Consider the following 17,667-nt stretch of genomic DNA (forward strand, 5'->3'; position numbering starts at 1 on the left):
AAAGTTGCTCCATACATATCTTTTGTAACTTTCCATCAAGAAAAAGGCATCTCACAGCTTCAAATAAAAGCAACTGCACCCTGATGTCTCTAATGAGATAATGCCAGCGTAGTGTATCATATGGATCTGATTAGCACAGCAGCATGCAGAAGGAACCATGCAAATGCACATTTCTAAGACTGTATATGTTTCATCATGCACAAGACAAAAAATAAGAAAAAATATGAAAAATTGTGTATTTATACCTTGCAACCTATTAAAGCTTATTTGGACATATCCTGCTCACATAATATGTTTCCTTTATCAGTTCTTTCAGGGTGACCTGTGGGAGTCTAAATGCTATTGCCTGCCTACTACCTATATTATATATTATATTATGTGAGCAGGATATGGTAAATATTAGAGCATTTCAGGCCATGAAAGTGAGAGTTATGCATTTAGATACAAATGACATTTGCACCTTGTTTCACTTGCATTCTTCAGTGCCATGTCAGATGGATGTAATTAAAATACCAGATTTTCATGTATACTCTTTAAGCCGCTCACAATGCAGTGGACCATTAAAGGGATCCTGTCATCAGAAAACATGTTTTTTTCAAAACGCATCAGTTAATAGTGCTACTCCAGCAGAATTCTGCACTGAAATCCATTTCTCAAAAGAGCAAACAGATTTCTTTATATTCAATTTTGAAATCTGACATGGGGCTAGACATATTGTCAATTTCCCAGCTGCCCCTGGTCATGTGACTTGTCCTGCACTTTAGGAGAGAAATGCTTTCTGGCAGGCTGCTGTTTTTCCTTCTCAATGTAACTGAATGTGTCTCAGTGAGACATGGGTTTTTACTATTGAGTGTTGTTCTTAGATCTACCAGGCAGCTGTTATCTTGTGTTAGGGAGCTGCTATCTGGTTACCTTCCCATTGTTCTTTTGTTTGGCTGCTGGGGGGAAAAGGGAGGGGGGTGATATCACTCTAACTTGCAGTACAGCAGTAAAGTTTATCAGAGCACAAGTCACATGACTTGGGGGAGCTGGGAAATTGACAATATGTCTAGCCCCATGTCAGATTTCAAAATTGAATATAAAAAAATCTGTTTGCTCTTTTGAGAAATGGATTTCAGTGCAGAATTCTGCTGGAGCAGCACTATTAACTGATGCATTTTGAAATAATTTTTTTTCCCATGACAGTATCCCTTTAAAATTCTATAAACAAATCAGCTTGTGTCTACTTGAGCTTATCTATACAAAACCAATGTGATGATTGTACCTCCATCTTTGAACGGGTCACCTGCCTTGACCAGGTGGTAAGTACAAGACTTCCACTGCATGTGATGCCTGTAGTTGTGCCACCTACTGTAAATTGCACATCATTTAAGGGCCCCAGCAATCATCCCACATGAAAGTTGTAGCTTGTAGCTTTTTTGATCTAGGACTGACAAATGTATTGCATAGCATGGACTTGTTTTAAGGTTCTGATCCTAGTGATGTTCACTACTAATATGAAGGCAAAATAATTTTCACAGTGTTCTGAAATGTTCTGAACCCTAAAACCAAACACCTTCCATGTTTTTCAGAACGTTTTTACCCAGGGCGAAATATGATACATAATACCAGTGATATGATAACACTGGTAATAAAGAAAATGGAAAGGTACAGCGGATCCAAGGGAGTACTTGTCCATGAAACATCTTGTCATGCAGGATAGTAGTGTTATTAATCATTCTACTGCTGCACTTTTAGATTGCAAGATTTGTATTTCATTTTCTTGCATTCAGTACGTGTACAATGAAACACAGGCTGGTTTCCAGAAGTTCACTTGACACTTTCAATCATTTAGCTGGACTCGTTGGCCATCATGTGCTCTACTTGAAAACCTACTCATGTTTCTATTGCAGATGGATTATTTTACTGAAGTGAGAATAACCAAGAGCAAGTAAGGGGTCTGTTTATCAAGTTAACTTTTTTATAGGAAAGGCTATCCACTGATCATTTGTGCAGGTTAGTAAGTTGATTAAGTGTTAATGAGTGAAAGATTTAAAGCCTTGAGAAGTTTCTTCATAGGAGGATTAAACATAGTGAAGCTGGTCTTCCATTCATGTTAATGCAAGGTACCCAGTTTGAAAAAAGTTAAGGATCAAGGGTTTATTCAGTGAACACTGACGAAAGGTACGTGTATAGTTTGATTTGTGTTGTGGACAAACCTGTAAAGACTGCAGGAAATCAGAATGAGCAGTAATAGCTATTCTGTCTGCACAGACATGTCAAAAAGCTAAAAAAAACAAGATCATTTCTAAACAATTTTTCATAAACCTCACCATTTAATCATTAAATTGCTATGCCATTGTCTGGGGGTGTGGAGGGAATCATGACATTTATTATAACAAACATGGGAAAGTTGTGCTCACCACACATTTTTAAAATTGCAATATATGGACAAACAATCATTGTTTTGTTTAAAGGGTAAGGCATTATTGGTAGCTTAAGGCACAAAATATCTCAATGTCTTAAATATATTGTTAATGGGTTGTGAAAGGGCCTCTTCTATTTGTCTACAATCATGACATTAACTCATCATACAGAGAAAATGAAAGGTTTAGGGCACTCTAGGAAGCCACGTATAGATCAGAACAAAAGAAGGTTGGTTAAAAGGTAGAAAAAAAATCTTTATTTAAACAATCATGTTGAGCCTTACGCGCTTCGTGTCCCTAAGACACTGAATTATAGGCTTATGATTAAGGGGGTAATGTAATAAAAGGCGCTAAGTTTGCTAATAAAAAGGCAGCATTTACTGGTCACCTGTTTAAAAGAATTATTGGTTGTCATGGGTTACTTGTACTGGGCACATTTAGTGCCTTTTATTACATATGGTGGCATGTGTCTTAGGGACACGAATTGCGTAAGGCTCGAGATGATTGTTTAAATAAAGATTTTTTTCTACTTTTTAACCAACCAGCTTTTAGTCTGATCTATACGTGGCTTCCTACAGTGCCCTAAACCTTTCATTTTTTCCGTATTCGGATTGTCCGCTCCCCTGAGCTGAGGGCCTGGGACAGGAGAACCTGGGCCACCATTCTACTTTGACGAGTTATTTTACTATAATTGTATGTTCTTATGCTTACATATATACATTTGGGATTGACTCATCATACCTCTACCCTATTTCTCATGGGGACTCCTACAAGAAAAGTCCCTCCACTGTTAAGTATGTTCCCTACCTCCTACTCTTGCATTAAGTATAGAGTAGTAAGTGCAAGTTTTGCAGATTTGAATGCTTTAGAAATTGCATTCCTTCTTCAGAGGTTGGTCATGACCAAAGAGATGAGATGTCAAATGAACACTGTACACATCAAATCCAGGTGTAAATGTAAAACAAAATACCCTTGTGTAGTGGTTGCCTAAATATCATGCTGCATGATATGTAGGCAACCACTATATTATACTATATGTATTTTACACAGCTTTTTACAAAAAAATTTCAGCAAATTTCCCTAGATCTATGACTATAATGCGATCTCGACCAAACAGTTGAAATTTAGGGTTTCCACCTTATCTGTTCAAAAACTTGCATGATTCATGAATTCATTTTATCTATCGGCATGAGATCGCCAGCTTTGCTTCTGTTATTTTACACTGCTTCAGACCTCTGTAAGTAAGCTCTGACAGAAGCTGCTCAAAGAAAAAGTCAATTACACCATTTTTATGCCTGGCAATGTGTGGCAAATTATTCTGCCATTTTTACACCACATTATAAATCTGCCCCTTCGCTTGATGTGCTTTACTGGATCAAATTTGGGATGCAGGGGTTTGACAGTGTTGGTTATGCATAGTTAATAGGGTTAGTGCAAAAATTAGGAGTGTATAAGATTCGCAAATACTTTTTGTCTATATAGGGTCAAATATATCACAAATTAAGGTATACATTTGGAGAGACAATTATGTATAACAAAAGCAAGCCCAGAATACTAGTTATCCTGCACCAAAGAAGCTATTTTAATGTAGTAATATTGTAAATAAAGTATATCTTACAGTGTGCCTAGCTGACACATGGCAGGTGATGATCTTAATGTAGAACCACTGTGTGATACAGGTTCTGTCTGAGTCAAACTTCTGTTGTGATAAGCCAAATTAATCGAACCCCATGCTCCCACTCGTATAAGAATATGCCCTCCTAGGGCAGACAGGTCCCATAACAATATAGGTCATCTAGGTGACCCCATGGATGTAGAATAGTTGCATTATAGGATTTATACCCCAGCTGGAATGCTGTAGAGAAACTAGCTAGGAAGGTCTAATGCATATAGTTATTATGTTGCTGTTTAATTGCTCTGATGTGTGCTTAGTTGTCTGCTTTTCAGTAATTCGTTGCTTTATGTCTAAAAATCATTGAAAAAAGTCTCATGCAGATGTAACCTATATACCTTTATACCATACTATTGAGAAACTAGGGTGGCTTTTTAAAGCCAATGTAATCTAAAGTATTACAATTGTTAAACTGCTTCCCTCTGGGTCTAGATTATAAACCCAGAGGAATCAGTACAGCAATCCCCAACCATGGTTAACTATTACTTTGAGATACTACCATTATCTCAAAATCTCTCCACCACAAACAGAGCTTCGCATTAGTGCAGGTATTGGTGTTGCAGTGGAAGCGAATTAAGAACTTCAGTGTAACTGTAGATTTTTATCATGAGCTGTGAAATAATGCCATAGCCACCATGCCCTGAAAAAGTGACCAATGTGGTTACGAAAAGCGTTGGCTGATTTGTACTGATCATGTAGCATGTCACTATACACTTGTTTAATATGATGAAATAAAGAAAGACGTTTTAATATACTCCGTGAGAGAGTGCAGTGGAGTTTGGGCAGTAACTGTAATATGTGTGTTTAAACACCGCTTTGCCGAGTGGGTGTGTCCGGGAACCCGCAGAGGATCTCTGTGTACAAGTGAAGTGTTGCCACCTTGCAGTTGGTTTATGCTTTCACAACCACCTATGCATTTGAATAAATATGGATAACTGAAATGTTGCAGGTTGCACTCACCAGAGACTGGAGAATTTGTCTTCTACAGAAGTTTACAAATGCCAAGAAACAGTATTAAGACATGTAGTGGGATGTTCTTGCCGCCTGCACCCTAGGACATAACTGTTTGGAAGCCTCTGCCTCAATGACTCTCATTCTGGAGATACATCTGTAATCTTCAATCTTCAGCCTTGTTACCAACCACATCTATATCTGAAATGGCAGGCATAAGTTCTGCCTGCCAGGAAATATGCTTTTCCATAGAAGGAGAAAATCTAATTTTAAAAATGAAGTACAGTACATAAATTTGCTTTACCTTTACATGGTATGGTCCATTTAACATGGATATGCGCAGAACTACAGCAGGTTTGCCATTACAAGGCACCATATGTTTTGTACTGGCATACTTATTCTATTCTAAGTGATGTGGCCCTTTGTACCCAGGTCAACTGATGCCATATGCTTCATGAATCCTTTATAGAGAATAAAGGATTGGTGGAAATTTGGGGCTCTTTGTTGGTGCGTTCGCCTTCATCTTTGTCTTCTTTATTCAGAATTTTGGGTACCATGCCCAGATGCATGGTTGACACAAGCATATCTTTTACTAAACCATGCACCAAGGTACAGTATATACTAGCTAATGTATTTAATAATTGTCCAAATCTTTTCTCCACACGTCATTTGCATTTAAGGGAGCAAAAATTGGGTGAAGTCGTTGAACACGATCCTGAAAAAAGTATCAGGTTAGGTAAATGTTTGTATATTATGAAAATATTCAGGATGAATGGAAAAATTAGGGTTATGTCCATGTGATGGAAGTGCCGATTTTGAACCAACCATTTTTATTATTATTGATCCCTCAGATCCCTTCGAAATTTTATTTGAGATTTGTTTTTTTTTAAAGTCTTTCTATTTTGTTCAATATTATAGTTGAAATGCTCATACCAAAACTCTACTCTAAAGATCCTAATATGTGTTTAACTTTATTGCTTGTTAGTTTTAGAGGCATTCAATGGACATGGACTGTGGTTTTGTCTGCATTACAAGAATGGTGGCAGTAACAAAAATGCAAATATTATAAATATTATAAAATCTGAATATGAGACATTGGTTGAACTGAAACATGAAGGCAAGAAAACACTCACTTCATGCACTTTCCCACTAAATCCCTATGCAAATATTAAGCAATATATTGTTACCTACTGTGTGCCTCATCAGTAGCCATAGTAATAATGAAAAGCTGGGCATGCTGAGTGAAGCAAATGGATAGCACTAGAGCTTAATTGATACTTAAATTACTGTGACATGTACAAATACATCAATATTAAATATAAGTGCTTATTTTTTTTAGATAGGAAAGCATTTAGGGTTTCATCCAGTAATGAGTCAGCTCTAGCTGAAAACAATATAACCATCCCTGCAATTTGCAGAGAGAAATACAGTTTGTACTTGTGTATTTATAAACCATTAAAAAGTAAAACTGTCAATAGTAGTATTATAATAATAGAAGACTACAAAAGGGACACAAGGAGATCCTTATAATTTATATACCGTATATATATATAGTTTAAGAGGACCTGCACTCCATGGTTAGTGAACCATCAATATTTTATTTCTCAAACTTGTGCATCCAATGTTTTGACCCGCATTAGGGACTTTATCATAAAGGCACTAATGTGGGTCGAAATGTTGGATACACAAATTTGAGAAATCAAATATTGATAGTTCACTAACCATGGATTGTGGGTCCTCTTGAACTATATATAATGCATTGACCCTGCACCCTCACTAAAGGAAGACTGGTTCGGAGTGCAAGCGTTTGATTTGGATTATATATATATGACCATCCCCTGTAGATCGAAACGCGTAGATGTGAACTTGGAGGAATTAACTTTTATTCCACATTAAATTGATGTTGGTAGCTGTGAGTGCTTTCTTACATTGGATTGGATAATAAACTGTGAGTTCCCAGACATGGCATTTGGAGTGGAGTGTACCGATGGAACTTTGTTTATTTGGTTTTATAGATATCCCAGGTGTCAGTGGGCCCCCTTGCATATAACCATTTAGCCTATTTCTTTATGGGAAAAATGCTTAATAATAGAAAAGTATAGTAAGTAGATATAAAAGACTAGGAGAATAAAAAGGTTGAGTGAGGAAGAGGAATAATAGTCTGGAAAGTGAGCCCACGGTCTAAGGTTTTCTGGTGGGCCCCTGGCATCCTAGCGTCCGACACTGTATATATATATATATATATATATATATATATATATATATATATATATATATATATATATATATATATATATATATATACACATACACAATCTTTATATTACATTAATGTGATTCTAAATGTACAGGTTATGGAGGTTCCATAGTAAAATAGTGGCAAAACAGGTGAACCACTAGATATTTTGGGGGCCTGAAAAATTATTTAATACATTCATTTTTTCCAGCATGCCATGAGTGCAAACCTTAGGATCAATACCATAACTGCGGAAATTTACTCTTGCTTTTCTTTATCTAGAAAAGGACTGCTTATATGCAATCATAGAGGTTAAATATAGCAGTTATATGAAGCTCTGGGGCTGACTCTGGGCTTTACAATTCACATTACACTGTCTCTTCATTGCAATTATTCTTGACTGTCTTAGTATATTGAATATTACAAAGCTATGTGGCATTTATAGTATATCAGATAGTATAGACATACTGTATCAGTGTAGTGAAGATAAATGACTAAGTATGCCATCACTTCTCACGTACTGTCACAATTTTAAATGTTAAAGGGAAATAAAGATGAATAGATGAGTTAATTCTGCTGCTTCACCAACCCAAGATATAAACCCAAGTGAGATGTATATGAATGTGAAACATCACCTATGAAGAATTCTTCTAGTGCTAACATTTTCACTCCTTATCTCTTTTCAATCCCATACTTGACTACTACTTTTACTAGGAATATTAACCCATTCAGCCCCCCCAAATCCATTACCTCTGCCCACAGCAGACTTTTCTCTCTCTCTTTGGAGTCCGAATACTCCAAAGAGATCAAGAACCTTTATGATACCCGCAGAGTTACAACTTTAAGTCCTGTGGACGTCACCCCATGAACATCAGATTAACAGAAAATGACATTGTTAGATGTACTGTACATACATTCCTATGATCCATAGATCAAACTGTTCATTGACTTTGAATCAGCTCTTAAGCAACATATGTGTGCTGATTACAGAGAGCAGTTTAAGAAATCCTTTGCAAAAATATCTTTGAAAATACTATGCAGTAGCTGTAATAAATAAATAAATAAATATCTAAATGCACATTTTAGCAACAACCTTGCTGCTACCATTATATACAGATGACTTCATACGACTCACAGACAACATCCATCTGCAGCACTGTGTTAATGTGAATTCCTGTTGAACATCAAGAACGCATTAGTAAATAAGTCAGAAGAGTACTTGATGGAGTGGAACAAAAGTTATAAATGTGTTGCAACATATAAAAGCATTGTGAATAAATGCCAATATGAAACACAACAATATAAACAATCCAATTTGTGCTGCCAATTTTAGAGCAACTGGTTGTGACATGGCTTAAAGTTCACAAATGTCATAACTTCTACATTAATATTTCAACCAAATCAATTGACAAGCTGCATGCTACAAATTACTGACAGATCAATAGATTTATGTATGAGAACTGAAAAGGCATATGATTGAAGCAAACCGTCTAGTAGATACAGACAAGTCTAAGAAATTGTCGGCTCCCAACCGGGGTAATAAGGACTAAGGAGGAAGCACCAGGGGTGAAAGTCCAAGTTCAAAGTACAGGCTAGGGTTCAAGAATGAGGCAAAGTCAAATCCAGGCAGAAGTTCACAAGGCAGGCAGAAAGTATCGAAAACACAGATCAGGCAGGGTCAAGTCCAGGAATCAGTAATTGAGCAAATAACAGAGCACCCAGGAACATTAGAAAACAGAACCTATCATCGGGCCTTGAACCTGTGACCTGGAAGGGTTTTTATCTTTGAATTTTGTGCCAAGCGCGTGATGTCATTGCACAAGGGTCATGGGCGCCACCATCTTGGACACGGCGCCAAAGAGGAGCGGAGCGCCATCAGGCACTCCTGACCCATGTCACAGCTCATGATCTGATTTCAACTAAAGGTGATATTTTTTTTTTTTTTTTGAAAAGGCTGTTTACTGTGTTATTGAGCCTCTAAAATTACCACTACTGCTTCTGGTTCCAGAGATTCCAGTAGGAGGATCATCTAACACAGTCAACCTTTTAAAATTGGAATCCCTTTCCTTTTTATTAAGTGTGGTGCACATACTGTATTCTTTTTAAATAAGAGAGACTTCAAGTCCCAGAATCCATCATTTCACACTGGAACAAGGCCGGTTATCATAGTTACATAGTTAAATAGTTAAATTGGAAAGAAACATCAAGGATAGGTAAGGTAATCCTAACACAGGGGCAGTGGAAGGGCACAGTTTCAAATATGTCTTTTTGGCAAAGCCTCCTACACTACATACTGCAGATATGTACTCTGTAAATAAATCCCTCCTAATTTGTCAATATGTGATTGCACTATGCTTACATGGTCCTGAATGAAGTGCCACTAAGTTCTCATGATTACATTTGGTTCAGCAAAAGTAAATTGAATAGAAATTCCATCATAACTGGCGTTTCTTCATTTTGAGGTTGCCTGAGCAAATCTAAACATATATATAAATTTATATGCATGCACACATTCAGACATACATCACTGCCTTTACTCTGCAGAGAAATAAATGTGTAAATGTCTTGAGCACAACTGTACATAAAATGCAGAGCTTGGCAGGATCAGAAAAGAAACACAGTGCTGTGATATCTCCCATGGGCTTCTCAGTTTACCTCTATAGCTGTTTAGGATATTTTATTCCCAGTATTAAGGTCACTTGGCAAACTCTCCCTGCCCATCTTAGATCAAGGTAACAAGCTATTTTTATCACAACGTACATTCTTTAAGTCAGACTAGCAACAGTAATAGTAATAGTAACAGTGTAATAAAGGATTTCTGTTTATCAGAGAAAGAAATCCATATATTAGGCATGAATAACTTAAATACCTATACCAAATATACAGTATATAATAAACAAGTTATATTCTTATAAATCAATCACTTATAAATATAACTGCTGAAAAAAATATAGGTATGCTAACTTTCTGTAATGTAATGTGAGATTATAGTGTTGGCCCCAGCAAACAAAGGCCCAGACCACAAATATTTGTTACTCTCCAAATGTTGTGGGAGTCACAAACACTCAGTTATAAAATAGTTATAATATATAAAAGCCACAAGTAACTTGTAAAATGTAACTTTATAGATAGCGATGTCATGTTATAATACGTCCATATTATAATCACTTGTGTCACTGACATTTGCGTATGAATAAAGAAATGGAAGCTGTGTTGTAAACTATAAGGATATTAAATCACTTTGGAGTTCTCTTTGTGCCTTTCAAAGACCATGAAACTGCCCAGTGACCTCTATCATCCTTATATTTACAAGAGGGGGTATACTATAATACATTCTAATTAATAAAAATGTGCCCAGTATTGATAAATTAGTCCTGTAAAGTGCTGATTCCTACTTATACAGTCTAAATACTTTCCTAGTGGTCTATCTGCCAGTGGAAAAGGTTACATGTAGGGATAGAGGATTCACTTTTGCAGAGTTGTCTTTTAAAACTGTTTCTAATATCCTGTTTGTAAGGAGGTGAACATTTTTATTTTCATATGTAAATAGTTGCCAATGTGGTAGATTAGCCAGCTGGTGGCACCAATTCCTAAAGTTGGCTTGAAGGTGGAACCCCCATGCAGAAGTCTATATAAGACAGTGCCTTGCTGAGGCACGTCCTCTTTGGCCTAAGAACATCCAGAGACAGAATTGAAGATCTTGGTGGCCCGACCAGGTGGGAGACTGTTTCCTTCAGGATTAGTAAGTGGCTTGTTGTGGGATTTGAACTCACTGTAAGAGTGACAGATAGAGAGGCTAGGTAGCAGGAACACTTGTCCCCAAGAGGAGTGAGATTTTTGGGGTAGAGCCCCTGAGTCAATTGTGAGCCAGTTAGCATTCAGGTGTAGGCAAGTAGAAACCTATGGGCTGTAGTTATGTAGCCAGAGGAAGCTTGGGTGCTGTGGACACAACAGAGAAGTGACACCCAGAGGAAGTGTGAGAAGGAGAAAGGTCCTTTTATAGGCAAATGGTACTCTGCTAGTGCATTTCTGCATGACAGTGACACTGGAGACTTCTGGAGAGGAACGCTGATGAGAACTGTGGAGAATGTTAGAAGAAGCAGTCATTGTGTACTGATATCCTTATGTTGGTAACCATTGCTCTGGTTTGTTATCTGCCTCCCTGAAAAGAAGTTCTAATAAAAGTGTGCCTTGATTCATCCCAATATTGTGAGAATATCTTCTTCTTTGTGTAAAGGCCTTGAACTAGCGATGGGTGAATCTAACCCGTTTCACTTTGCAGAAAATTCGCAAAAACACAGCTTTTTTTTTTTTTTCTCACATTTGAATCTATGGCCATCTTTTTCGCTAGTTGCCTACTAGCCACGGGTAGCAACTTTACATGTTACCTATGCAGACTAAGCCTCTAGCTGCAGCTTATTGAATCGACAAAAGAGTGGGGCTATGTCAGAAATCACTAAGTTTGCCCGTGTTGTCTCTCAGTTACTGTTTTTTTCCTGATGTATGCTTGTACAGATGCATACCATATTACTTATTCTTCAACAAGAGGCACAATTTTTATCATACTATAATGTTGCTGAGACACTGTATTATAGATGCTTGTACTAAAATATTACTTGTCTGTAGGTGCAATTTAAGTAGATCCAAATCAATTACATCTCTAATTGCATGTCCGAGTCACTATCACTGAATTGTACAAAATCTCCTTGTCACTGAAATGCTTCCATAAAAGCCAAATAAGTCATGTGGACCAGAAAATCTTTCAGCAGAGGATGAAAAAGCCAAAGCAGAAGGGTAACAAAGAAAAAATTATCATGGAATAGCATTACAAGGGCCCACACTGTCATGTCATTTGCAATAAAATATATATTGATCATTTGGCACAAAATGCATTTTCTGCATTACAAACAAATCATTGGGCCACAAGGACAAAATGATTTCAGCACAGACGATCTGAGCAGTAGGTTTCCTCTAGTCCTACCAGCCATAATTATAGTTATTATTGTCAAGAACATAACAATGGGCTACTATTATTGCAGTCCTTAGTCTCTGTGCCCCATAGCCATCATTGTGATGTTTCATGAGTTCTACAGAAAAGAATTGCGTTTTAATTTTATTCACAGGCTTTGATACCTTCATTTATCAACTGAAGAAATATACCTGGTTTGATCTTAACACTGACCTGTTTTGGGGGGTGAAAGCATTGGGAACAACTACCCTGGACAATGGAAAGGGCTACAATGTGGTGCAACACTTTTTTCAAACCTTGTGATGTATTTACTCGTATCCTGAATGTACAAGAGAGTTTCTGTTTAAAACAAGAACTGCCTCTTGGAATGAAGAAACAGGAACAAAATGTGTTGTAAATATTACCCAAGGCCACTAGTATCTGGCAAACTTACCTTTATAAAAGCAATGTTGCAATGCATTTGCTTCATTGGAGTTCACCTTATGAGCCTATTCTAGCAATAGTCCTGATTAGGGATGGGCGAATTTTTTCGCCTTGTTTCATCGCAAAAATGATGCCCATAGACTTGTATGGCGTTGACGCCCATAGACTTTAATGGGCGTCTGTGACATTTCGCAGGCGGCGAATTTTTGCGAAACAAAACGGGTCAAATTCGGCCATCCCATTAGACCATTAATCCTGATTCAAACATAGTCCACATGTACATTTCTATATTTATCATCTTCATTACCAATTTATCTGCTTATTTTGGACTAATAGGGACCGTACCTGCTGAAGTTGTTTCTGCACTAATTTAATTTCTTTTAAATTACATATTTTTATAGTGCAGCTTAGGCAAATAAATAACACAGCCCCACCTCACTCCTCAGCCCAGCTGGAAGCTGAAGATTTGCCTGGTGCAAACAAGTGTAGCACACTATTCATCTTCAGTGTGGTTTTTGAATAACTGGTGGTGCTTTATTTGGAAGGTCAGATAATTGTAATAAGGTTCTACAAAGAGTTCAATATGACTTGCTGTAGTGAAATGCCATGTGCAAGTTTGTAAACCAATGTTTGCACATTTTTCATAGTACTCAGAGCCTTAAAAAGACCAACTAAGGTTATAAGTGTAGCAGTTTCATAGGTGGTTTCTATGGCGATTTAGTGATGTTTAGAAGAAAAACAAGAACAAAATGTCCCAGAAAGTCAGACACTACTGACCACAAGAACTTGAAGCTATTTATAGTTAGCAGCCTTAAAAGCAAGAAGCCCAAATTATATTTCTCATGTTAGCACTGCACCTAGTCAGACAATATATTGTAAAAGCTTTTTTATTTTTTTAGCATCAGTATCACTTTAAGGAGCCTGGTCACCCTACTCTGCTCATGAAGCAACTCTTGCACTGATTTCCATTTATTATATATATATTATATATATATTTTTATTATATTGGAGAGCAGGTGCACTATAAACTGGTGTGCTTCTACTCATGGTCAGGACATACACTGGGCTGTAATTCTCTTGTGAACTATTCTGAGCCACAATCACACAGAGAGAGTGAATAGGTTTATATGTAGGGATGTAGCGAACTGTTCGCCGGCGAACTAGTTCGCGCGAACTTCGACTGTTCGCGTCCGCCGAATGTTCGCGAACGTCGCGCGACGTTCGCCAATATGAGTTCGCGTTCGATTCTAACAAAAATCGTTCGACTATTCGACCATTAGATTCCTTCGACCGCTAAAATCGAAGGATTTTCGTTCGAATCGAACGATCAAAGCCATTCGATTGAATGAAATCATTCGATCGAATGGTTTCGATCGTTCGATTCGAACGAAAATCCTTCGATCGAACAATTAAAATCCTTCGATCGTTCGAATCGAACGATTTTGCGGATGTTCGAAGTTCGCGAACTGTTCGCGAACTGTTCGCATTTTTTGCTGGTGTTCGCGAACGGCGTTCGCGAACACATAAACGGCAGTTCGCTACATCCCTATTTATATGTAGGGTACTGTACCTTTAAATAGTTTTGATGCCTACAGCCTGCCAGCCAAGACATATAATAATGCAGATTATTTGCTAAACTGATGGGGATCTCCACTTGTGTGGAGAAGGACTCCCTTTGGCTTTCAGGGCCTTGAAAAATGCATACCTAGTTATTCAGAGCCCTGACAAGGACTCCCTTTCCTTCTGTACCCTAAACTGAGCATGTTCTGACAGTGGGGTTCCCTACTGACTTTTCACACACATACTATATCTAGAACCTTGCAGCACCAACTCTCTCTCATTCTACTGCTTCTCACCCAGCATTTCCTCTGCAGGCCTTCCTTCTTGTCAGCTTTTCTGCCAGTACTTCCTCTGCAGGCCTTCCTTCATTTCAGCTTTTCTGCCAGCACTTTCTCTGCAGGTCTTACTTCCTGTCAGCTTTTCTGCCAATACTTCCTCTGCAGGCTTTCCTTCATTTCAGCTTTTCTGCCAGCACTTTCTCTGCAGTTCTTACTTCCTGTCAGCTTTTCTGTCAGTACTTCCTCTGCAGGCCTTCCTTCCTTCCTGTCAACTTTTCTGTCAGCACTTCCTCTGCAGGCCTTCCTTCCTGTCAGCTTTTCTGCCAGCACTTCATCTGCAGGCCTTCCTTCCTGTCAGCTTTTCTACCCGCACTTCCTCTGCAGGCCTTCCTTCCTGCCAGCTTTTCTGCCAGCACTTCATCTGCAGGCCTTCCTTCCAGTCAGCTTTTCTACCAGCACTTCCTCTCCAGGCCTTCCTTTCTTCCTGCCAGCTTTTCCGCCAGTACTTCCACTGCAGGCCTCCCTTCCTATCAGCTTTTCTACCAGCACTTCCTCTGCAGGCCTTTCTTCCTGACAGCTTTTTCAGCTTTTTCTGTACCTTTAAATAGTTTTGATGCCTACAGCTTGCCAGCCAAGACATATAATAATGCAGATTATTTGCTAAACTGATGGGGATCTCCACTTGTGTGGAGAAGGACTCCCTTTGGCTTTCAGGGCCTTGAAAAATGCATACCTAGTTATTCAGAGCCCTGACAAGGACTCCCTTTCCTTCTGTACCCTAAACTGAGCATGTTCTGACAGTGGGGTTCCCTACTGACTTTTCACACACATACTATATCTAGAATCTTGCAGCACCAACTCTCTCTCATTCTACTGCTTCTCACCCAGCACTTCCTCTGCAGGCCTTCCTTCTTGTCAGCTTTTCTGCCAGTACTTCCTCTGCAGGCCTTCCTTCATTTCAGCTTTTCTGCCAGCACTTTCTCTGCAGGTCTTACCTCCTGTCAGCTTTTCTGTCAGTACTTCCTCTGCAGGCCTTCCTTCCTTCCTGTCAACTTTTCTGTCAGCACTTCCTCTGCAGGCCTTCCTTCCTTCCTGTCAACTTTTCTGTCAGCACTTCCTCTGCAGGCCTTCCTTCCTGTCAGCTTTTCTGCCAGCACTTCATCTGCAGGCCTTCCTTCCTGTCAGCTTTTCTACCCGCACTTCCTCTGCAGGCCTTCCTTCCTGCCAGCTTTTCTGCCAGCACTTCATCTGCAGGCCTTCCTTCCAGTCAGCTTTTCTACCAGCACTTCCTCTGCAGGCCTTTCTTCCTGACAGCTTTTCTGCCAGCACTTCTTCTGCAGGCCTTCCTTCCTGTCAGCTGTTCTGCCAGCTCTTCCTCTACAGGCCTTCCTTCCTGTCAGCTTTTCAGCCAGAAATTCCTCTGCAGGCCTTTCTTCCTGACAGCTTTTCAGCCAGCACTTCCTCTGCAGGCCTTTCTTCCTGACATCTTTTCTGCCAGTACTTCCTCTGCAGGCCTTCCTTCATTTCAGCTTTTCTGCCAGCACTTTCTCTGCAGGTCTTCCTTCCTGTCAGCTTTTCTGTCAGTACTTCATCTGCAGGCCTTCCTTCCTGTCAGCTTTTCTGCCAGCACTTCCTCTGCAGGCCTTCCTTCCTGTCAGCTTTTCTGTCAGCACTTCCTCTGCAGGCCTTCCTTCCTGTCAGCTTTTCTGCCAGCACTTCCTCTGCAGGCCTTCCTTCCTTCCTGCCAGCTTTTTTGCCAGTACTTCCACTGCAAGCCTTCCTTCCTGTCAGCTTTTCTGCCAGCACTTCCTCTGCAGGCCTTTCTTCCTGACAGCTTTTCTGCCAGTACTTCTTCTGCAGGCCTTCCTTCCTGTCAGCTGTTCTGCTAGCTCTTCCTCTAAAGGCCTTCCTTCCTGTCAGCTTTTCAGCCAGAAATTCCTCTGCAGGCCTTTCTTTCTGACAGATTTTCAGCCAGCACTTCCTCTGCAGGTATTTCTTCCTGACAGCTTTTCTGCAAGCACTTCTTCTGCAGGCCTTCCTTCCTGTCAGCTGTTCTGCCAGCTCTTCCTCTACAGGGCTTCCTTCCTGTCAGCTTTTCAGCCAGAACTTCCTCTGCAGGCCTTTCTTCCTGACAGCTTTTCAGCCAGCACTTCTTCTGTAGGCCTTCCTACCTTCCTGACAGATTTTCTGCCAGTACTTCCACTGCAGGCCTTCTGTCCTGTCAGCTTTTCTGAGAGCACTTCCTCTGCGGGCCTTCCTAATTGTCAGCTTTTCTGCCAGTACTTCCTCTGCAGGCCTTCCTTCATTTCAGCTTTTCTGCCAGCACTTTCTCTGCAGGTCTTCCTTCCTGTCAGGTTTTCTGACAGTACTTCATCTGCAGGCCTTCCTTCCTGTCAGCTTTTCTGTCAGCACTTCCTCTGCAGGCCTTCCTTCCTGTCAGCTTTTCTGCCAGCACTTCCTCTACAGGCCTTCCTTCCTTCCTGCCAGCTTTTCTGCCAGTACTTCCACTGCAAGCCTTCCTTCCTGTCAGCTTTTCTGCCAGCACTTCCTCTGCAGGCCTTTCTTCCTGACAGCTTTTCTGCCAGTCCTTCTTCTGCAGGCCTTCCTTCCTGTCAGCTGTTCTGCCAGCTCTTCCTCTAAAGGCCTTCCTTCCTGTCAGCTTTTCAGCCAGAAATTCCTCTGCAGGCCTTTCTTCCTGACAGATTTTCAGCCAGCACTTCCTCTGCAAGTATTTCTTCCTGACAGCTTTTCTGCAAGCACTTCTTCTGCAGGCCTTCCTTCCTGTCAGCTGTTCTGCCAGCTCTTCCTCTACAGGGCTTCCTTCCTGTCAGCTTTTCAGCCAGAACTTCCTCTGCAGGCCTTTCTTCCTGACAGCTTTTCAGCCAGCACTTCTTCTGTAGGCCTTCCTACCTTCCTGACAGATTTTCTGCCAGTACTTCCACTGCAGGCCTTCTGTCCTGTCAGCTTTTCTGAGAGCACTTCCTCTGCGGGCCTTCCTAATTGTCAGCTTTTCTGCCAGCACTTCCTCTACAGATCTTCCTTACAGATCTCCTCCCATTCCCTGCACAGAAACAACACAGTGGATGGGACAGGTATTCACAGTCTCCCTACATATATATAATTGTTACTTCCAATGGTCCAATGTCCATGCAGCTACATCTTCCAGGTAACTA

The sequence above is a fragment of the Xenopus laevis genome, chromosome 6S, assembly GCF_017654675.1.
Source record: "Xenopus laevis strain J_2021 chromosome 6S, Xenopus_laevis_v10.1, whole genome shotgun sequence".
NCBI classification, from domain to species: domain Eukaryota; kingdom Metazoa; phylum Chordata; class Amphibia; order Anura; family Pipidae; genus Xenopus; species Xenopus laevis.